We start from the raw sequence: 23,904 nt of genomic DNA on the forward strand, positions 1-23,904 counted from the left end.
TTGGATGAGAGGTGAAATTTTCACCTCTCATCCAAGAGGCTTTTCACCGTGAAATGTCCTCAAGAACCTGAAACACATCCAGTTGCATTCAATACAGCACTAAAGAAATATACAGGAAGATTAGAACATGTGTTTTTGGGAACTTCATTGCCTCCTTGTTATTGCTTTGAACCAGTGTTCCCATACAACCTGAGCACAAAATGTTGCCTTTATGCCATCTTTGTGTCTGCAGGGGGTTACTGTTCTAGCGAAATCCCCCCCACACGTGATTGCCGTATTTCCCATGGACACTGGAAGGCATCAGCAGCCCGGTGCTGGGAAAACGGGGAGCTGAGATGGAGATGGAGGTGGGAGGGGCCTGGCATGGCTGACGTCACCGGCTGTGTGGAGGAGTATAGGCTGTGCTGTCAGCCCAGTGTCAGTCTGATGAAGATTGGCATGCAGGTAAGCTGTCATTCATTTTCAATGTCAGTGCATGGGAGCAGGGCTTTACCACTTCAGCGTCCTTTTCCCCTTTACCCCCCCTTCATTACAAAAGGCAGGACATTATTCATACAGTCAGACAGCCAGCCAGGCCAGAGAGAGAGAGAGAGAGAGAGAGAGAGAGGGAGGGAGAGAGAGAGAGAGAGACTGAGAGAGAGAGAGGGAGAGAGAGAGGGAGGGAAAGAGAGAAAGAGCGAGTGAGGGAGGGAGAGAGAGAGAAAGAGAGAGAGTGAGAAAGGGAGGGGAAGTCGAGGTGGGGGAGAAAAAAGAGAGAGGGAAAAGAGAGGAGATGCATTTTTGTGCTGGACTGAAAGACCAGTGGATTTTTTCTTTTTTTTTTCTGTTGCTTTTTCTTGATGCGGCTTTGGATTTAAAAAAAAAAAAAAATGTGTCGGTAATGTTTGTGATGCCAGTGTCTAGGATGTGTTGTATTTGTCGGCGGATGCTTTTTGTGCAAAAGGTTGCAATTTTAGATTTGTAATGATAATAGTGACCGGATCGGACAGAATGAGCGCATAGCAGCCGGAAGCTGGCGTTTTTATTCCAGCGGCTTTGTCAAATAGCAGCGGAGTGCCACATCACGTTCCGATTATTAATACATTTACAGTGAATATCTGAGGGTGTGAATCTTCCATGTAAAAAAGAGGGAAAAAAAGGAAAAAGAAAAACAATATATTTTTAGGTTTTTTTTGTATGGCTACTGCAATTTTCCTTATGTCGAAGTTATATGGTGTGTTTTACCTGAGTTGAAATGCTTTTATTTTGACTGGCAGAGTTGCTGTGTTTGTAATAAAACGGTAAAGGATTTCAGTGTAAAATAACTTAGATTCAGGTTTGTCCAAGTTAATTCAGCAGCATTTTGTTAACTATATTTTTTATTCTTGACAGTAGTGTGTGTGGCTGTTTTTTGTTTTGTTTGTTTTTTGTGGCCAAAAAAACCCCCAAATAACTGATACTTATGTAACACTGAAAAAATGTATATTACCTGTAGTTTGACATGTAGCCTTTTATTGACAATTTAAATAGCTCAGGATTTTCTGCAAATGCATTCTGTTTCTATGTTCTGCAGCAGGCGAAAAACAACTGTTTTTATTTTTATTTTTTTATACAAAGCTAAAGAGTTGTATTGTATTTAACAGAGCTATTTGTCTTTCATGTCTATATTTTTAAAAAGCGCATCCAAATTCTTCTTCTTGGTCTTGGTGAATTTATCTTTGATTGAAGTGTTTCTCCTGCTCAAACTATCCGCATCTCAGCGAGGTCTAATGTTTACTCTCAGCCTTCCCTGCCCTGCAAAACCCCTCTAGACTGAACACTGGCCCTCTTTGTGTGCCACTCACCACTTTTCTATTTCAGATGACTAGTTTATTCCACAATTGCTCAAATGACTATTTCACTCACAGGAGATGTTTGGCTGGCACGAAAATGCAGTCAATGTGATTCGACGGAACCTGTGTCTGTCGGACAGCTTGTCTCAAACACTTGAGGCCCTGTTCGATTTGATTTTAACGATCTTGCAGTTAAAAAGGCACAGATTTGCAGGCTGTTTGCTGTGTTGTGGTAGTTTTGTGAGTCAAACCCAGTCGACTCATCTGTTCAGTTGCGCTCAGCTTTGATTTCGGCCCCTCAGTTATCACATATTTTTTTTTTTTTTATTTACCATAGATTTGGCAAACACATCTCATATAGGAAAAAAAACCCACAACAAAACACCCTGTGCTGAATGTGAAGCTCAGGAAACAGAACTCCAGGGTTTCTTACCTCTTTCCGTTTCTCATCTGTTGATGGTAAAAATGTTAACAACTGTATATTGCAGTTGAAGTAAAGGCCCCTTCACAGCATAGACTATAGTCAGAGCATTGGGAGTACATTAGCTTAATTAAATATGCCTGAACCATTTGTTTACTAATCATCTGCTTCCCTGAGAAATCACAATGGCGATTTAGACCACTTTAGCTCCCTCCGTCAGACACATTGGGCAGGTGCAGAGTGCTCAGCATAAAATCCCGTGAGGAGCTCAACTCGCACCCCCTGTGAAAGTAAATGCTTTGAAAGACACTGTTGTTGTTGTGAATCGCTGCTGAAAGACCAAAAGAAGGTCTGTTACCTTTTTACTCGATTCAAATGATTGTGTTTCTTGTTGTGTACCACCTCAGCGTCTCAAAGTGGATGATTCAGCTGGGAACTGATCTCGAACACACAAAGACACACACACACACACACACACACACACACACACACACACACACAAGCTCAAACACATGAGTTGAAACGCTTCGCTTCCAATCACCCTCAGTGATGTTTGTTCTTTGTTGTGATGTACCCCACACGGCTCTACATATTGTCGGATAGAGATAATGCCAATTTAGTTTATCCCCATACCCTGCTGAGATCTTAATTGATGATTTGTGTCATTGGACAAGCAGCCCAGGGGCATGTTTGGTGCTGGAAAATACTTCGACACTATTTGCATATTCCCATTCCTACTATATGGGTAAATTACATGATGAGGTGTGATGCTGTGCATTCCTGCAGCTTTTGGGGCGATAATCACTAATAAAGTGATTCAGTCACACTAAATGAAGGAAGTAAACAGAGCGAGGAGAGCATATGTTACAAACCAATTTAAGCATTTATGTATGGCCATAAAGCAATTGAGGGAATTGAACCACGAAGCAAATGTCTTGTCATTTCCTTCGGCGTTACCTCTAATTCCACCCTGCATGGTGCCAAAGAAACAAATACATTATATTTGAGCAATGTAAGGTTTTTGACTTTCTTGTAAGACTGATAGGCTTCATATTGTAGGATTCCTCTTTGAAGCAATCAGATTGTGAGATGTCTAATTTATTTTTGAGGGCTTCACTTTCTTAAATCAGGCAGGAAAAAGAGAGAGGATGTTTAGAATTATTCATAAGGCTTTAGTCTGCTGGGTATCCTCAGCGGAGTGCATCTAGGTCCTGTTCCGGGCCCGTGAGCAATGTGATGTAAGCTAGTTTTTCTCATGTTCAATAGAGCAGCAATCCTTAAGACAATTGTGTTGTGTTGTGTTGCATGTTTTGGCCCTGTCTGGGTCCTCACAGGTCATGCCCACTAAGCCCGCTTGATCCCTATTGCTCTCAAGAGAAGGCAGAGGCCTGTTTATACCGTCAGGCAGCCCTTGCATGCTTACCCTTGCTCATTCCACAGCCAGTGCTGCGTTGGCATGGCTCTAAGTAAGCCACCAGGGAGCGGGGTCGGAGAGAGATGGATTGGCTTGATTTATGCTCCAAGAGAAGCAGCAGGCAAATTTAATGATCCTCCATACTGTCAACATCACAAAGCTTTGTTTCTGGAAGGACATAAAGCTGTCAAGAAAATATATCCAGCATAGGACTGTGGAATGGTGGATATGTTCAGAAACAGCATTCAGACAGTGATGGTAATGTACGGTTGCGTGAACATTTGTGACATTATGTTATGAGCTAAAATCTTTAACCCTAACCCTGTGACTGTCCAGCTTACGTGTGAGAAAGTCCAAAAACATGAACAATTATACCTATGTTAAGTATCACAGGACATGGACAGGACATGACATGACCTCTTTGACCCGCGCATTATCTCTATGCGGCTTGAGGTTCATGTTGCTTTATTTGTAGCTGTGGATAGATTTGGTTTGCAGGAGAAGACAGTGCATCCATCTTGGCACATATTTTTACAACAACACTGACGATAGGCGAAAATAATAAGACACGATAAAAGCACTCGTGGTTTTACTAATCAGGACATAGGAGTAAATGAATTACAACACTTACATGGTGAGCCACTGCAATATATAAGGTACAGTTCTGCTCTGCTCTGCTCTGCTGTTAGTGTGTCATCAAAACATCCTCTGCTGAAGACCTACATGTAAGAAAAATCCATATTAGTCTTCGGTATGCAATTCAGCGATTGATTGGGCTGAGCACATTTGATTCAAGTGGCCCTTCAAACAAAGTTTAGAAAAGCCTTTCCCCACACTGTAGTATGTGATGTGTGCTTGAGCAGTGAACGCCACAGCATGGAAGAAGTCATACAAAGGCTTTAGTCATTAGGTAATGATTTTAACATCAGTACTGTGATTGCATTCCTTTTTTTAGACAGAGGAAATGAAAAGCCAGCAGGGACACGTTCCATAAACTAAGTCGAAGTCATAGCATAGAGTGGAGGACCTAAGGAGAGCTTAGGTTTGCACCAGCAGGATGCTCACATAGATACAGTGTTTACTGTGAGTGAAATTTTAGAGATGTGTAAGAAGTAGGTTATTTCCACTCTCTAATGTCTACTTTATTCATAGTTTTAGTATAAATTGCTTTTGATGTCATTATTTTTGCCTTAAAAACAATTAAACATATTATTTTTAGACATCAGTGATTATTATTCAAGGATCAAGCACAAAATCAAATTAGCAACAGCTTATTATATATTCTGCATTTAAAGACCTTTAACAAGACTCCGAACCTCATTGTGCCTTTGGTTCTTATCTCTGGTGGAATGTAGATAATCCTAATAAATGAGTAGGGCTTCACACAGAGAAATATGAAGCCTGCCAGTAAATCCTGAATTTATTATATTTGAGAGTCGTGGTAACAGCTGAGCTGGGTGAGGTTCAAAATATTTGATTTGAATTCAACAGCAGATCATAGCAGAGAAAATCCCACCAAGCACTGTGTGGCTGCATATTTGCGCTTCTCTTGAAAAGGAATAAATGCATGGGCCAAAATGGTGTCACTACTATTGAAAATCTCAGTGTAATACTCTTTAAAACTTAGTTAAGAGTGAAATGTCAATGTTGGTTTTCCATGCTAATAACAGTGGCTTAAGACCATGCTTTATTCTATTCACAAACTAAAATCTGCAAAAGTGTCAGTATGTTTTCAGCGTGTAGCTTGATTTGCAGTGAAATTGCTACTGTACTGTAATGTTTTTCAGCACTGCAGTGCTGTTGCCAGCAGGAAAGCTGTTGTTCCTCCTCTGTGAGTCAGAGTAACTTTCATGACAAAGTTGAAGACAAACAGAAAGTTTTGCAGCCAAGTTCACATCAACAGAAGCTATTTTTGGGAGCGCTAAGCTAACTTATATCACTGCTGTGCTGTTTACATCTCTGATCACCTCCTGAAGTTGTTTTGTTCACCCTTGGATACATTTACGGCTGTGTTAATCCACAGACGAGCTGCACCAAGAGACAGGTTGGATGCCCAAGACACAAGGCAACATGTGAAAAGTGTGCAGTAGAGATGAAATTTGCCTTTTTTGAAGTGGGGGTAGGTGGCCTTTTGAAATCACCCTACTTTGACTATTGGCAGAGTAGCTCATTGAAGTCTGCTGCACTTTGAATAGAAATGCATCAGCTCTAAAGTTGTGACCTCCAAAAGGCTATTTACTGGAGCACGGTTCCATTTTTCAGTATCCTCTCCAACGATATTATTCAAGTGTGTTGCTCTTTCTGCCACTCACATCTCATCTGAATGTTTCAGCCTATTGCACTCCAGGACACCATTGATCTGAAGGACAATATTTTCACTCAGTCTATAGCTGCTCTTTTATTTCGACATTAGACTTTAACAAAAGCAGCTTTCTCTTCAAATCCATTTGTATACCTTGCCGTTAATCTCCAAGTGGTCTTTGCAGATGCCTGATGAAACACTTGTTAGTGTACAGGCTCTTGGCTAAAACAGCGGCTTAACAACAGACTTCAATAAAAGCACTGTACGGTGGCAAGGACAGAATAATTTGCCCTAATGCATTTTAGTGATCGCTCTTATTAGCTGCAAATTACTTGTTTTATGTAGTTCTGTCCCCTGCTATAAAAGTTCCATGATTTTATGATGGCACAGGCTTCAGTCGAAGTGCATTTCATTTTCGATGGGAAGGCTACGTCTTTTATGATGTTTCATAAGACTTGTCGCTCTTAAAATATTAAAGAAGGACTACACAGTTTTATTACTGTATTATATCTCATTAAGGCTTTCGGCATCCTGGATGCCACAGTGCTCCTAGAGTCATAGAAGTTCATGTCAGTACCCAAAGGAGCCAAATGCCACTGACGCTGAAATACAAAGTCCCATGTTACCCTTAAGTTTAACTGTTTAGCCAGCAGCTTTTAATTTTAAGTGATGCTAATGCAACCTAAAATGTCCCATTTTGGGGCAAGTGCAGACTAACAAATTCATGTTATACTGTTTACAACCAATTTGCAACTGCAAAGACATTTTGGGAGAAATGTAATGCCACTGACCTTACTTTTTAAATCGACATTATGATGAAACATTTGAACTAAAATAGTGATAAGTAGAGCACATACCTAAGGCTAAGGCCCACCTGTCCCGATTTTATTCAATCAAGCCTAATCCAATATCCTATTTGTTACCATATAGTGACTGGAAAAAAAAAACCCCTCTATGAAAAAAAAAAAAAAATCATGAAATGAAATCAGCAATCTCTTGGTTTTTATTTTTTTAAATGCTTTTTTTTGCAATGTTGAAAGAAAATTCTGGATGCATCCATTTATCAGGATCTCCACCAAAAGTTAATGTGGTCTATCCGGGGGGGACCCATTCCCCATCCTTAGCGTGGAAATCTGTTGAGTAGTTTTTGTGTAAATGCATCTGCAAGTATTTCATTATTTTTCCCCCAATACACCCTTGTAGTACACTATCCACTCATAGCAATGAAAACATGATCGGATTCTTATGGTTATTTTTGGGTAACTAAAGCACTTTTCAGGTTGGATAAAAATCATATTCTTGATTAGATACTGAAAATGTCTACAATAACTGGAAACACGAGATAGGATGTGTTTAGGATGGGATAGGAAACGATATGTGCATTTTATTGTTATTGTCTTTGTTTAACCAAAACCAATGTGCTTCTGTTGCGAAAACTTAGGATATGAACTCTGGCGTGTGGTGTCAAAGTACTGCTCTATGTGTGCTCAACATCCACTCCAGACTGCCCTGGTTAAAGATAAAAACGTCCACAAAGGTAATTATGGCTGATGAGATTTTCTCAAAACCTAGCATAAAAATACAATAAGTTGTATATAAACACATTTTCATCACAAGTGTTATAGATACACAGTATATGTGACACCTCACAAATAAATTGCAAGTGTTTATCTAGTTCTATAGATACACTCTTGTGTGAACCCTGGGAGAATAGTTGTAACTGCAGTAATAACTAACAGGGGTCCTAAATGAGCAATAATTGCAACATCGGGTTTATTTTAATGTTGTTGTTTTGTTTTTTATCATATTCGCGTATTCCACAAAATCATTTAATGTGGGCTATTATTAAAATTTCAAAGCAAAGGTGGAGTTAAATTTGTCTTAACACTTGTATGTGTTTCACATTGTTTTTGTCAGGACAGATAATGTATTGTGGATGCAGTAAATCCCTACAACGATTTCCACAGAGGCTGAGTTTTACAAATAAAATAAATCAGCTTTGGTAAAAGGGTTGTTCTTTTCAATAATGTCAGAGGCACTGAGGTAATCTTGATTGCAACCATGCTTGAACATGGCTCAAGGTCTGAATAAACACGTCTGTGAGAAAGTCACTTGTGCAGAATCATACAGTAGACTGGTTATTCCGAACATCAGCTGTCCGTATGAAACACGGGCAATGCAGCAATTGCCTTCTTGGCCATATTCATCGTCCTTGCTTTCTCCTCTCCTCACTTCATTACATTCAGAACATTATGACTTTGCTGAGAGTGTAAGGAAACATGAGTGGCACTGGCATTAACCTCAAGTTTAAAGCCACAGAGCACATGAAGAGCTGAAGGTTAGTTTATTCTCTTTGTTCACATCCACATTCTTATCCTTTATTTCCTGTTCTGAAATGACTGCAGGATCGACACCTACATAAAGACATTCCTTCCGACACGTCCCTCGTTGTGCTGATGTTTGGTACAAATCTGTAAATCTGGCAAACCTGTTTAAGGTGATTTGGTATTGTTTGTGAGAGCTGTCTTTTGAACAGCCGCGTCGACTCGTCTCAGACTATCATATTTGTCCTGAAGCTTAGACTCTGCAAGTAATCATGAGTCAACTGCAGCGGTCCGAGGGAGATATGGACTGGGTAATGGCTGACAGAGGTTTCCGGAGGGGTGTGAAGTTGACGTGCGTGCTCCTGAGTCAGATAAATGTGGTTTTAGTTAGAGGTCAGTAAGACAATCCTACTCGAGATAATGTCATTTAGATCGTACAAAATGTGCATTTGTAGTACATTTCTACTAATTCAACTACATCAGTACATCGTTTTCTCTTTATATGTGGTTACATCCCCCCCTTTTTCACATTTTCTAGTAGCATCTTCTATGAGGCCCATGTCTGTAATGCATTGTGAATATCCTTATAATGCTTGTTTATGTGCCTATAGAGATGTGAAATCATGGTTAAAAGCAGTGATGTAATGCAACTAAGTACATTTAATCAAATACTGTACTTGAGTATTTCGATTTTCTGCTACTTTATTCTTCCACTCTGAACAACAACAAACACTGCTCTTTTGGCTCCATTACATTTATTAATTTGAACTTTAGCTACAAGTTACATTGCATAACCTCCTCCATCAGAGCCAAATAACGCATTTTTAGATTAATTTATTTTTTAATTGGCAGTTGGATTGATCACAACAAATGTTGAACATTGGATCTGGTAATAACACGACCTAACAAGACCTAAACAGTTTACATGTCGATATATGTATAATTCACTACTGTTAATAATTAAGTATATTTATTGCTGGACAATTACTGTTGACATTGAAGTGCATTTAATATCAGTCACTCATTCATGTGGGTGACTTTGACAAAAGTCATATTATACCGCAATATCTTTACTTTTACCTTAAGTATGACTAGGTTATTTTACACTGGCACTTATGTTCATAATGCTTCATAACAATAATCATAAGACATTATAAAGCCTTTTATAAAGGGTCATAGGGTTAGTATCACAGTACTTTATAATTGCCAGTCACTCACCGACATTTTATGTGCACAGATCATAGTGTATTATATTTCTCATAGTTGGAATACATCATGATAATTTTATAATGCATTATGTTGTCCTAATTTTTTATAATGATATTATCACTTATTATCACTGCGATCATGTCTATAATTTATTATAAGTGTCACTCCTTTTTTCTCCTGTGTTTGCTGCAGCATTGACTCAGTCATCAACGTTTACATCTAATCCAAAGTATCCAAGAGCTGCTGTGAAACATTTCTTTTCCTTCACTATATGAGCAAAATGGATGCCGACATATTAAGCCCTGTTTAACTCGTTTCTAGGCTGCCACATTCCATCACATAAAAGTTTGATTTATGACACAGTTTAAGCCCAAACAGTCACAGAAAAATGAAATTACTGTCGAGTCTCTGTTTCCTGTGATTTGCAATGGCAGGCACATAATTTGTCAAAGAAAGCTGTGCTGTGTTAAGTATGTTTGCACAGTAGTGCCGGCTAACCGCACGCCAGCTCTGATTTTAGAAGTGGTAATATTTAATGACTCTACAACGCGCGTCTGATTTGTGAGCGTTCGACTCAGAGCACCACTCCTTCCCGTTAGTGTCCTTCCTGATTTGCTGCTGCTGACGAACCCAAGGCATTGAGTCGTGTTGCCTTTCAAGTAATAATGTCAACATGTCAGATTTCTTGAGTGTATGAAGAGTCTCAGGGAATGAGTGTGTACAATTATCATAACAGACACATAGCTGTAAATTAATCTATGCGGAATGCAGTTTACCTCAACAGCTGTTCCCGTGCAGGTTTTTACACTGTGAATGGTTTACCTTTTACAATTTTGCAGCTTAGTGAGAAGCTTATACATCCCTCAATACTTACAACAAGAGACAAGAGATATCTGTGTTACTGTATGCCTAAACAAGAAAATATTCCTTATACATTATCAGCGAGTGCAGACATGATTCCACATGTTAATTGCAGCACTGTGAACTGAACTGGATGAAAAAAAAGGCAGACTGATTCTTTTTTTTTTCGAGCCGAGACTTTCCACTACAAAGAATAATTACTTTTCCCAACTCCTGCGCTATAATTGGTTACTACTCTTTTATCTTATCTATGTGCGCATAATTATCACAGTCATCATATTAGATTATTTCATGCATAATAAATGAGCTCAAACTGTGTGTGGGGTAATTAGCATGTTAGGATATGTGCCATGATAAGAGGTTTGCTCTCTCAAAGATTGTATTGTTCAAAACGTTCCTAAAAAGTGAGAAATGCAGGATTTGAGTATTTTTGCTCTAACGTCTTAAGAAATAAAGTGTTTTAAGAAATAATCTTCTTCACATTTATTTTGTAGTGTGGACATCTGTGTGTGTGTGTATGTGTGTGTATGCGTGTGTGTGTGTGTGTTTCATGTACGCTAACTCATCCTGGAGAAATTTCTCATGTGAAGTAATGTACCCTGTAATGTGTTTTATTTGGATCTGAAGTCTGAGCAGACAGTAGTTTATATGCAGAAGACATAACAAGACATAGGAGCATAATAGAGACTATTGTGAAGGACGGACCGATATGCTGCTTGACTTTGGCAGCTGCCTGCTGCATAGATCTGTCCAATCCAAATGACAGATGTGCATCACTTCAATTAATAATTCAGTCATAAGTAAGCAGCATTTGACATCACAGATAAAGTGATCCTTTTTACATAGTAAGCATATAGTAAACTGCAGAAGTGTCATGACCCTGGAATGTAATCCATTGAGAAATAATGATATTCAGTACCATTTTCGATACCATCAGAATAAATTGACACAACATTCAGAGCATAAAATTATAGCTTTTATAAGCTATGATATGACAATGACATACTTTGGTAATGCTTTATATTAAAGTCTTTGTAATAAGTGGCAATAAGGTGCTCATAAGCATTTCAGATACTCATTAACCTCAAAAGGAGTGTTAATATCGGCATAATAAACTTGTATATTGTGAGAATACAAGACATTTTCAAGGCACTTACAAGAAACTTGTTTAACATTGACATATTAGTTAAGTTAGTCGATAAGTCCTTGTAATGCTATTATAAAAAATAATACAAGTGCTAATTAACATATAATAATCTTACATTAATGCTTATGTAGTCTTACTAAAGTGAATCATATAGAGAATTATAACAGCCTTAACACCTATTCACTGACGCTCATAAGTAGGAATTAAATATATAGCAATCAGTGTCTTTGCTTGGCTAGTAGCAGAATACACACAATACAAGTGAAAACATTAATATAAAAATACATTAATTGTTTCCTCTTGTGATCAGGCTCATGAGGTCAGATCAAAATAATGTGTGTGTCATCTCCCTGTCAGAGAGGTGAGAGAGTGAGAAGGCGCAGCTGATACCTGTGTATCGATACTGCAAAGAAAAATCATCGAAAGTGTTTCACATTTTTAGAATCAGTATGTATGGAAAAATCGATATTTTAACATTGTACTGTAGGTATTTAGATATTTACATGTTGACCTCAAATATTGTCAAATGTTCTATGTAACTTGAATAATCAAAGTTTAGTCAAGGGTTGATTTCAACTTGGTTAATGTAGAGCAGTCCTAATATGGCTATCTAACTGACAGCAGCAGCTCTTCCAATTCCAAAGTGATAAACCTGCTGCTGGATGCTTTTCCAGTTCAAAGCTGCCCTTCTTGGAAAAAAATCTGGTATTTAATGAGGGGAGCGAATCAGGACCAAGTCCAGTTGTGATGCCTTGCCTGGAGTTAGTCTGAACTGCCTATAAAGACATCAGGATTTTTTGAAAATGCTATAACTTCAAATTTTACTACCCAATTAAAGTCCAATTTTCACTGTGTATTAAATACCAGTTAAAGTGATGTATATAAAAGGGAAATGTGAATGAGCGGTGACATAGTATTTATAGTCTGCTTGTCCACACTTGCATTTCAATGGTGTTAAAAAGTTGTATATTAAACCCACTTTGATTCAAAATGATTTGCAAACCAAAACTATTTCTTATGCGTCTTAAACATTTGTCCATAAATTAGCTTTTCAGATTACTGATGCACAAAAAAGGCTGTCAAAACACAAGTTTAGAGTTTCAGGGATGCTGGCTTTCTTTCAACACTAAAATACAAGTACAACTTATTTGACGCCAAATGTTTCAGTTGTAGTTTCTTGGCCCTAGAGCATTTTTGGCAGTGGCACCTTTCACTAACCTGTGCCAAAAGCCTGTAAAACACGGACATAATGAGCTATTTTCAGCACTTTTTTTCATTAAGGGAAAAAAAAGAAGGAAAAAAAATCATATTCAGAATGTGGTGACAGCCATTATTTAAAAAAAGAGAGACGGTTGTCAGAGTTTATACAATTAAATTCAATGCGATTCCTGCTATTCTCAATAAATCGCAGTAATAGATTGTAATTACTGCAGAGGTAGAGAAAAATGTTTTTGTATAATATTTGGGGATAAAACTTCCTCATGCCTTTTGTCTCTTGTGTTGACTCGAAGGTTGACCGTTTAAAGAAAGATCTTCACTGCAAAGATTTCCTTTATGTTTCCATGCCTTGCAGACGCAGCATGACAATGTAAGGGCACATTATTCCCACTGTGTCTCTATAGATACATTAGTTATCCATATAACTCACATACTTTCTAAATAAAAAATAACAAGGCTAGAAATGATCAAAACCCCATCGAGATTCCTCCAATTACAAAAGTTTGCAGTTAAAGAGGTGATGAAGCAATCTCCAAAGAAGTCATGACAAAGTTTAGAGCACATTAATTATCAGACACTGAAAACTATTGAATAATAGAGTAAAACACCAACACGCACCTCCCACTCCTTGTGTTACCTCATCTTGATAGAGTGATGGAGGTTCTGTTTTAAAAGGGAGTTATAAACAGCTGCCGAGCCTGTGTGTGGGCAAATGAGGCAGCTTGGAGGTGGTACAGCGTCATGTCTGCTGCTATATGACAAGGTTCTCACTGGGTGATGAGAGAGCGCTGTCCAACTTAAACCTCCCCAGCTACTTTCCTCCAGTCAAGGTCTCGATACCGCTGTGGTATGTCTGTACCCCTCTCCCCGCTGGCACCCCTTTGGCATAACTACAGTGTCAGTCTTGTGTAAATGGGAGTTTGAAACGTGATAGGGCTGATTGCGGGTCAGATTTGTTTGTTTAGCTTTGAAGGAAAGTTTTTTTGGGGGGTAGTCTGAAGTTCAACCTCTCTTCTTGTGAAATCGTGTCTGTTCTAAGGAGTGCTTGACGCTGACACTTAAAGAGAGTGTATGTTAGGTGATACCAGGGCATGTGTTACAGCTCTCCATGAGTGAACACTATGAATATACACCGTGGTTCTATTACTCCTTGAGTAATCAAATGTCATGTATTTCTAAAAGCATATGAATGAATGAAAAAAACAAACAAATATACCTTACTCTGCATGAGATCAGCAAGTGTACACACCCATGTGTTCATATACACCTTCCATTAGTTGGCACATTCATCAAGTAGTTTCCAGTGGTTGTCATTTGGTATGCATATCACATGTTTTTCATCTTAAAGCCCCTGATGAGTAGGACTTAAAAATGTGTCACTTTGGCCACTCTAAGTGGATTATCAGTTGCATTGAAACACCAAAACCAAAAAACAAATTCAACCCAGTATCACAGAGAAGGAAAGTGCATGGATGCACCAATTTTCTCTACAAACAACTTTTGATTTCAGAATGGCATGCTAATTAGATTAGAATTTAACACATAGCCATTTTAGAAATCTACCACATATAAACTGTGACACATCAAAAGCATTCATCCCTTCAAATACATAACTTCACCCACAGTTCAGCTGGTCTGCCATTAGAAGCTGTTGTCTTCACCAGGATGATTAACATCACAAGTTTACGTCAGTTACATGAACAGTACACAGGAAGAAAACTGCATTGTTTAAAGTTATTAATTGCAGGGTCAGGGATCAAAACTACCTGGTTGGGTTTAGTCACTGAAACTACCTAGTTAGGTTTAGGCACTGAAACAACTTGGACTACCAGACTGGTAGTGACTCCTGTTTGTGGATTGTTGACATTTGTTAAAATAGAAGGAAGGTGTTTTCCCTGAGATGGGTGAATGACATTCTGTGTGAGTTGCCCTTTAGTGAAATATTGAATTAGGCCTCTTTGGCTGTGGGTTTACCATTTTACACTATGGAAAAGGAACCCTTGGGCAGCCTTAGATGATTTTAGTTTTTATATTTTCACCCAAGGTGATAAACAGGCCAATCTCCCAGAAAGTTAATGTACTTCTTTAACAGATAAAGGTCAACACAGAGACAGGGAGATACTTGTCTGAGAGTAGTGGCTTGGAGAGGTGTCAGTTGGACTATGAAGGTGAGACGTACTGTGGCCAGAGATGAGGGATGACACCTGCCTACTTGACGCCTACTTCAAAACAGGCCTATATGTATATATATATATGTGTGTGTGTGTGTGTGTGTGTGTGTGTGTACGTGTGCATGTAGGGACAGAGAAAGAGGAGGGGGAAATTTATTTAGAATGTGCTTGAGTTTTTGTCGTTTTGACTTTTTCACCAAAGTCTGTGTGTGTTTGTGTGAATTTGTCTCTTTCCGTCTCAGTGAACCAGCTCACTGCTGGTCAGTGGTATTTATAAACAGCCATAGACATTTAATACAGATGGCAGCGCACCTTAAATTTTAAAGACACTATTTTCTGTCCTGGGAAATGGACAGACAGTACTTTGTATTTAACTGCCAGGATATGGAACTGGGGATGTGGGCTGTGAAATAAGTGGTGCATTTCTAATGTGTGGAAATGCATAGCGGAGACTACAGAGAATACCTGAGTGTCAGTCTGCAGGCTCATTTCTTAGGGACGTGATGGTTTATTATGAGGAGCTATGCACACTGAATGAACAACTGAAGCAGACTTCCAGCATGTCAATGAAAGAGTTAACTTTCTTCTTTTGGACACTCACCAGGAGGGAAGAGTCAGAAAGAAAAAAAGCAAGGTTAGCTTACTTCAGACATGATGGGGAATTCCTCACTGTCTGTCCTGCCAAGTCCATTGTATTCTGTCTTCCCTGTCTACCTTCTCTGTTTCATGCCAAGACAATGAAAGCATTTTTAAATTCAATGCAGGAAGAAAAGAACAAAAAAAAATATATATCATTTTACCTGTATTGAAATAATGAGGGCAGAAGAAATTATTGGTACAAATGTAGTCTCCTCTTTTAAAGTATTCCAGCACATTTTTTTCACAATAGTTGAGTAGAATCTTATAGTACAATATCTCTAAATTCATGTGATAATGATTAAAAGATGTTGAAATGTTCCCTTGTCTTGACCTCTTAACTGTAGTCACCCTCTATAGGTAGATCAGTACAATACTGAATCCAATAAGTCAGTGCTGTAACTAACACTTGTTTTTATCCACAATTAATCTGCCCATTTTTTAGAATGTTAAATCGATTAATTTAAGAAATGTAAACAAATGGGAAAAATGTTAGTGACAATTTCTCAAAGCCAAAAGTCACATCTTCAAATTGCTTCTCTTGTCCAAAACCCAAAGACACTTCATATAGCTGTCATGAAACAACAAATAAAAGCAGCACAAGCTCATATCACACCAAAAAGTAAGCAGCTAATTTTTTTTCAGTCGACTAATCATCCAATAAATTAACTGAAGAATCATTGCAGTTCTACAATCAGTCTTGAATGGATAAAAGAACAAATTAAATAGGCTGACCCATGTCTAGACGAAAAGAATTCACATTATTCACTCACACGTCGCCCAACAGATAGAATCCTATTTTAATCTATGCAGCTGTTTGCACTGGCTCTATGCAAGCTCCTGTCTCAGCTGCACCATTTTTTCAAAAATATACAAGTGTCAAGGCAAGCTAAGTGCCCAGTGAAAAGCCCCCCAATCTACATTTGAAACCTATGCTATACACCAACTCAAACTTCACGGGTTTAGTACAATTCACTATATATTTTAGAGTTTATCATTCATTTATACATTTTTTTAATTAAATGTAAAGTTCCTATTTGTAGGAATAGTTGATAATTGAATGATATTGAATAATAACACATCCATATTTGAAATATGCGAATGGAGTGTAGACAGTTTCTTCAATGTCATTTGAATGCTGTTGTCATCCAAGTGCGACGCTGCCTTTATACTTGTGGTGTAGACGCAGGGTTAGGCAATTGTGTTTTATTGTCCCTTCCACCATGCCCTCTGATTTCACTGTTTCATCATGGGGGCTATTAATGATGCCAAATTAGCTAATTAATTTAACTGACTTTCAATGCACGTCAATTTATACTAGGAAGATTCAAATGTCATCTTCATGATAATGGAGGGGTGTTTTCCAAATTATTTGAGGCCACTTGAGGAGCACTTGCACTGAAAATCTGTCCACATCGAAAGTTTTCAAAATGACTCTGAAATGGTACCTAGTGTACATCTGTCTGTCTGGACTTTTTTTTTTTTATTTGAAGAAACAAGGCATGATTCCACCCGGATTATTTCAGCAGTGTCTTGTCAGTGTGATGCATTTGACAGTCTGGACAGCTGATGTGCACTGTGAAGACATTCCTCAGGTTTTCTTTGGCTATTTCATGACAACTGTGTCATTTTACCTGCTGTTTGCCTGATATCAATCAGTACAGCAGGTTAGACATACAAGGTGGTATATGTCACATCGAGTGTGTATGCACATAAAATGCACGGTGCATTTGGTGTGAACAGTGTGTCTGATTGAGAATAACTGAATCTGAGAGTTTACACCATAAAAATACCCATTTTAATTTAAAAAAGTAATTTTAAGTAAGTTGAATTAATTCCAACTTCGATGTTACTATGTCCACTTGAGACAATATGGCAGAACCTCCAGTTAATATCGAGAAAACGTTTGATAAAATCCAATATACAAGCAAAAACATGCTCAAATTGAATGAAAATGACCGTTTAGAACTGAAAACTGAATTAAATGAATGCGTTTTGAGTGATGTGAGTGTGATAGAAGTCTGATATGACAAACTATTTTGATGACACACTTTTCTGTAACTGTTGCTGTCCACATATGACAACAGTAGCATCTTCTGGATCCTGTCTGTTATGTCAGTATGGCAGTCACAACCACAGCCCATGTACCGTCACTGCTATAGTTAAGTCTCAAAACAAGATATAGCCTTGATGACTTGAGATACACTGATATTTCTTGCAGTGTGAAGAGTTGTTTAGTCCCAAGCTAGAACATTTTTTATTATGTATTATCTCATATATAATTGGATTTATATTGAACCCGTTTTTAATAACAATACAGCTCCTCTAAAAAACATGGAGATAATAAGTTAGGATGGTCATTTAAAAAAATGTGGTCATGATGAGTGGGCACCGATGACTGTGAGAATATTTAAAACATTTGAAAAAGAGTTGCATGGTTTGAAACCAAACAGAAGTACTAATAAACTTTGGAGAGAGAGCTTGCTGAGAGCCACCTGAAAACCACATCCTTGTATTTGCCTTTGAGTAAGTGACAAAGCATATGAGTGTAAGAGTCTCACCAGAGCCTAGAGGGGTTTCAAAAGCATTGTTCAGATGATAAACGCCATGTGCAGGAGCTCGCTACTTACCATACTTTTATTGCATTTGGGAAGTTGGGCTGAAATATAATAAGTGTGCTGCATAGTAAGAAATATCCAATATTGAAAATCAATCACGCTGAGATTTAGACTGTTGAAAGGTTGATATACGGAGAAAAAGATGCTGGCATGAGCAAATCTGCTTAAATTTACATGTCAATGATGAAGCCCAAAGACCTTCATTAGTAAGCACAAGGTTATCACACAAGTAAAACATATAAGCTAAGACACTGATGAATAGTAATACATGTATGTAATCATGTTAAAAGAAATTCAACACAACTACAAACCTATTTTATTTCATCTGTCTGTCTAGCCACCTATCTATGCAAACTCCCAAATCAACATATATGTATGTTCCCAAGACAACATGACCGTGCAGTGCAAAAGTGTCACACATACTGGACCGCCGTGATAAAGTCACAGGCTGGTTAGGTTTAGGTACTTGACATGGCTACTTTACTTCTGTAGCTTCTGTTACAAATGTACCTACATTACCTGTGTAACTTGGGTTACGTTGCGTGTCAAGTTAAAAAAAAACTCACTGGTGACTTCTGGTTTCATGCAAATAAAGGTCGGAATACGCTGCTTTCATAGTTTATGGACTGGATGTAAAGGGAATAAAGATAAAAAAAAGTCATTTTTTTTGTTTTATTAAGTGTTTGGAGTTGAAAAGAAAAGTATAAATATTTAATACCATGGTGAAAAAACTAAGTATTCAAGTTAATTTACTTCTGAGCATAGACAGAGGAGTGCGGAGAGGCGGGTCTGTGTGTGCACTGCAGCGGTGCATCTGTTAACTCACTGTTGGAGAGAAGTGTGACAAAGCACAGCTGGTACTGGTGTATTCACTCTGCGGAAAACGAGTCTTGAAACCGTCTCAAATATGTGCAAACAATTGTACGAAAACATTTGACTAGCTTTTGCTGGATTTGGGCCTCCATACTTCTAAAAGCATCAAGTAAAAATGTAAAAATGTTGTGTGAAGTCATAAATTTGATATATTAGACAAAGATATATTCCTGGAAAGTTTTAGTCAATAATAGAAATTCATTGTCATTGTCAATCTCAAACATTTCAGCACAAAACATTTTTGTGTTCCTGGACCTTTCTCTTCTCTGTTTCTTTTTCACATCATTAGCCTCTATATGGATAATCTCTTTTTATCCCACTAGTTTTAAGGTTCCTTTCCCCTTTTCTTGATGCAGCTCAACTCATTAAATAGAGGAATCCACTGGTGGCACTAAGGATTGGAACCTCTTTTTCCGAAAACTCTTTAAAGAAAGCCCAGACCGGAGGAATTTAGACTGGTCTCTTTTTTGTTTGCTCAATCCATCCTGACTCATCACGATGTGGGTATTTTTAGCAGTGGATTCCTGTTTGGCTTTCTCCCCACTGTTCACAAGGGGCTATCATATTCTGTGAGACAGGGAGGAATAATCAATGTCAAATATCAGCCGAGAGTCGATTAGTGGCAGAGACATAAAGTTAGAACAGCTTGTGTCATGCTGGAAGTTAGATATAGTGTGTATAGCAGCTGGATAAAGTGCTCAGGTCTGTGTGTAGACTTAATGTATGTGTTTTGTCTGGCACAGCTGCCCATATCAGCTGCATGCTCGTTAAATGTTGGGCTTAAACCAGCGCTGACGCCGTGCCGGCTCTGGTTACTCCTGTGGGAATACCTGCCATTGTCAGTGTGAGCCCTTCATAATTCCCCGGAATTAGCCTCAAATGGTTAAAGTTTGGTGGGCAAAATAAAAGAACTGAGCTTTGACTAACTGATTGAGAAGGAATACTTTCAAGTTTTTAGTAGATGTTTCACAGAATAATTGAATAGTTGACCATTAAAACCATTAGCCAGCACTGGGCATTGTTGTCATCTAATTTTTCATCTGAGATTTTAGCATGATGAATTCAAGTGACCATAAGTGATCATAATTCAATATAGTAGGCTGTTCTGAGCCTTTAAGATGGCCTGTTAACGACATTACTTTAAATGTCAGTTGTTGTCTCCTGAACATGCATTTGTTTGACAGAATTTCAGGTATGAGAGGGAAATCAGTCAAGTTGTTACTGCAGTCAAACAGTAACACTGTTGTATCATGGACCTTCGATTAACCCTTTACTGGTTCTATTCGAGACCTTTTTAACGAGAACTGATCACTGTTATCTAGTGAGTGAAAAAAATATGGTAAATCTTGTGCGATTAATCTGCTATTTATCTCCTTTATTAGTTGATTACTACTAAATGTACCAGGTTTTGGTAATGACACTTTTTTGATTCACTTCCACCACATTTAAGGGTTCTGCCTGTGATGTAGTAAGCCATCTTAAATACTACTGTCCTGTATACTCAAACTTCAATTAAAGCTGAGATTGGTCCTTCATGGCCCTTTACAGTAGTGTAACCGTCCCCCCCCCCCCCCCCCCCCCCCCCCCTGTACCATAGAGTCTAATTCCTCACTGTTAAGGTGGCCAAGTGACCCGATATCCTGTTTGTCAGGAGAACAGGAATATTTCTGATTGTTGCACATCCTGCCGGTCAGTGATCTGTGGCACATACAGCTGCCGGGCATGAAGCCTTATTTAGCTTCTATTGTATGAGTTTGGATACAATCACACTCTGTACTGACTTATCTTTAATGCCAGGGAATGATTTTGAAGTGTGAGATTGCTGGGTTGGTTGTCAATATGCGTGGGAGATTCGTGCGAGTTTCGGGCACTCACGCCACGGGCATTATCATGCAAAATTAATTATTTGCCTCTTTTTTATGTTCCCCTGAATCTTAGAGCAGTAAAAAACCTGCCTGTGTTTTATTGAAATGAAATTATGGTATAATGTCACTTTTGCTATTAGCACAGAGAGTCTGTGCATGCCAATTGATCCTGCTGTTGTCATAGCAACATGAACCACTAAACCTCTGCGCAGCTGTTGTTATGGAAGCCCTTGAACAGCTGGGGGGCTATAGCTGCGGAGGGATTGTGGGAAACGGGTCTTTTGGTCCTCCCTTCACACCTTGACCCCAAAACTCCTGCCAGCGAAAAAGAGGAGGATTTGGGAATCTTAAAAATGTCCATCTGGAGTTATTTCTCCACCGTACAGAGCCTCCATATGATGAGAGAGAAAGTTTAGGCAGGAAGTTGTGAATATTTAATCATGTCTGTCTCCTACAAACCTGCTTTGCCACAAATGCGGCAGTGAAATCAAATGAGTCAAATGAAGCTAGATTCTCTCCCAGGGTTTGCCTGATGCATTGGAGCATATCCCATTATTGATATGAGCGAATGTTGTACACAGTGCAACAATGAAACACTTATTTCATAATGAAGCACAACTTGTCCGGGGAGCAGAACTCTCTGAGTCCTATTCCATCAGCCATAATAATGCCGGTGCGTAAACCGGGGGCAAGGTCCCATCCTTCCTGCGTTTTGGGCACTGCCTTTTGTGACTCATTTACTGTACTGTATAAGAAGTACTTTATACTGGGTAAGAAATACTCTTGTCTTACGTAATAGTAGAAAATACTATAATGTAAGATACGGTTGAAGAAAATATAAGATGTATTACAAGTAAAAAGCCTGTGATATGAATGTGCTTGAAGTATCAAAACTAAAAGTTGTCATTCATCAGAAGGACTTGGTGGGAATGAGTCAGTCTGTTATTAACGAACAATGATCCATTCAGTCCACCTCCTCATTCAGACATTTTTGCTCTTTAGGTCACCCGACATCCTCCTTTACTGCTGTAATGATTACTGCGGCCACAACTGGTCACCAGTTCTAGCGTCTGTAGCAGCCGTCAATGTGGGTCATAATGGCTGCTTTCACATTTGGCCTATGAGGTCATTTTCCTAACCAAACATATACAAGTAAAGAAAAACTATTAGGAGAGCGAGTGAGAGGAATTACTTTATTATTGTTAAATGTATTTAACTTCTTCTTCTGATTCCCTTTCTTATTCTTCTGCCGCCCTCTGGATCAAGATACAGGTGCCATCGACGGCCGTAAATCAAACAATGCGCGTTTCTTTTTTTTTTATACCGAGCGTTAATCGCGCGTTAAAAAAATTAACGGCGTTAAGAGGATGTTGCGTTAACGAGTTATTAACCCGTTAACTTTGACAGCCCTAATTATTACATATAAAACAGAGAAAATTGGGAAATCCTCAGCGTAGAGGTGCAGATACATGTTAATGTTGATTTTGTGAGTGCATTACCACTTTATATACTGTTAGTTGGTTCAATTGGTGGGGAGCTCCACCTGCAGTGACCAACAACCTCTGCTCACGGAACCTCACATGGCATGCTTTATTGGATATACAGTTTGTGCTTTCAGTTTCTTCAATTTCCATATCATCTTGTGTTTATGTTTTATTAAAGACGTCCGCTAAGGGGGTTATGTTTTCACCCATGTCTGTTTGTTGGTTGGTTGTTTTTTTCAGCAGGATCACACAAAAACTATTTTTTAGGTTTAAACAAAACTTGAGATACTAAGTAAAATACAAGTAAAATGACTTAGATACTTCCCTCCACTGACTGTACATGTGTACCTGTGTATAAAGAAGACAGGCTGCAGTGTGAGTGATGGCGAGCAGATTGAGGAATGCTAATGTTTCCTCTGCGGCTTTTGTGAGGAACACGGTGATTAGACCTCCAGCCCCCTGGGTGGAGCCCCTCGTCGCACCAGCTCCCGCTCTGATTTACTTTGACGTCAACAGGAAGGTCAGCTGGGTCCCTGAGGGGTCATGGAGGGATGGTGAATGGTGTGTGTAGAGAGCTTCGGCACAGAGACGCTACTCCAGGATCCCAGCTGGGGCTTGAGGGATGACCGAGGGAGGAAGGGCCCTTGGAGCTTAGGGAGGGCTTCGGGAAGGATTACTGAGAAGCTAAAATGTTTTCTTTGTGGCTGGAGGAAACCTAAGAATGCTCTCACCCAAATCTCCCCCAGTCTGGGGAGACTGTGTGGCAGGGAAACTCCAGCTACATCCTAAAGATTTCCAAATTTTCTCGGGCTTAGAGCTTCTCTTTACTGTCATCAACATGTTTTATTTGGCTTTTAGACTGATAAGCTTCAAATCATTTATTGTTAAAAAGAGCCTAGGTTCAACTAATATTAATGCTGCAGTTTAAAACAAATAAAGAATACTTTTTAGATTATGACGGAAGGAATTAATGTAAATCTAACTACAGGAATGGAAACACTTTGTGTTAATAGTGTGACTGTGAGGTATTGCATTAGATAATTTGTTCACAAAATGCTGATTTGAACCTAAATCTGTCTCGAAAACACCACAACACATACATTTCATTCTGTAGCCGTCATGAATAAGTGTATCCAAGTCATTGTGTAGAACACCATCAGGCACGTTCCTTTTTGTTGTTTTTCAACTAAAAGTGTGAAAAATGGTGGCCACCAAAGAGCAATATCAATTTGCACAATATTGATTCTTGAAAACAATTTTCAAAAAATGGTTCTAATGGAATGTCCTGATGTTTATCCATTTTATGTTCAATGAGCCACTTTATTTGCAACATCTCAGATGATGTAAACACTCCTAATTGAGTTTCCTCAAAATATGCATGACAGTGGGATATGGTATGAAGTTATTATCATTTTCTACCACTTTTAAGAGATAAAAACTGATAAGACACCCTAAAAATTGTTTAGGCTACTCTCTGCTAAGCCTCCTCATCTTTCATTCCAGTCCCCCCGTTCCTTCTACTCTGGGCCTCTGGTAGTACCTACCTACCA

General features: G+C 38.7%; 1 protein-coding gene across 4 annotated transcripts in view; it reads left to right on the forward strand.

Moving 5' to 3' along the window:
- Positions 1-260: 260 nt before the first annotated feature.
- pknox2 (pbx/knotted 1 homeobox 2) overlaps positions 261-23,904 on the forward strand; it is a 105,277-nt gene continuing 81,633 nt past the window's right edge. Inside the window, exon 1 of one of the 4 annotated variants that reach the window (XM_030438077.1) lies at positions 261-444. The gene's annotated coding sequence lies outside the window, so the exon portion shown is untranslated. Of the gene's footprint in view, positions 445-4,593; positions 5,766-6,944; positions 7,486-23,904 lie in introns of those variants that run through there. The other 3 variants (XM_030438073.1, XM_030438076.1, XM_030438075.1) reach the window with 3 other exon arrangements.

The sequence above is a fragment of the Sparus aurata genome, chromosome 13, assembly GCF_900880675.1.
Source record: "Sparus aurata chromosome 13, fSpaAur1.1, whole genome shotgun sequence".
Classification (NCBI taxonomy): Eukaryota; Metazoa; Chordata; class Actinopteri; order Spariformes; family Sparidae; genus Sparus; species Sparus aurata.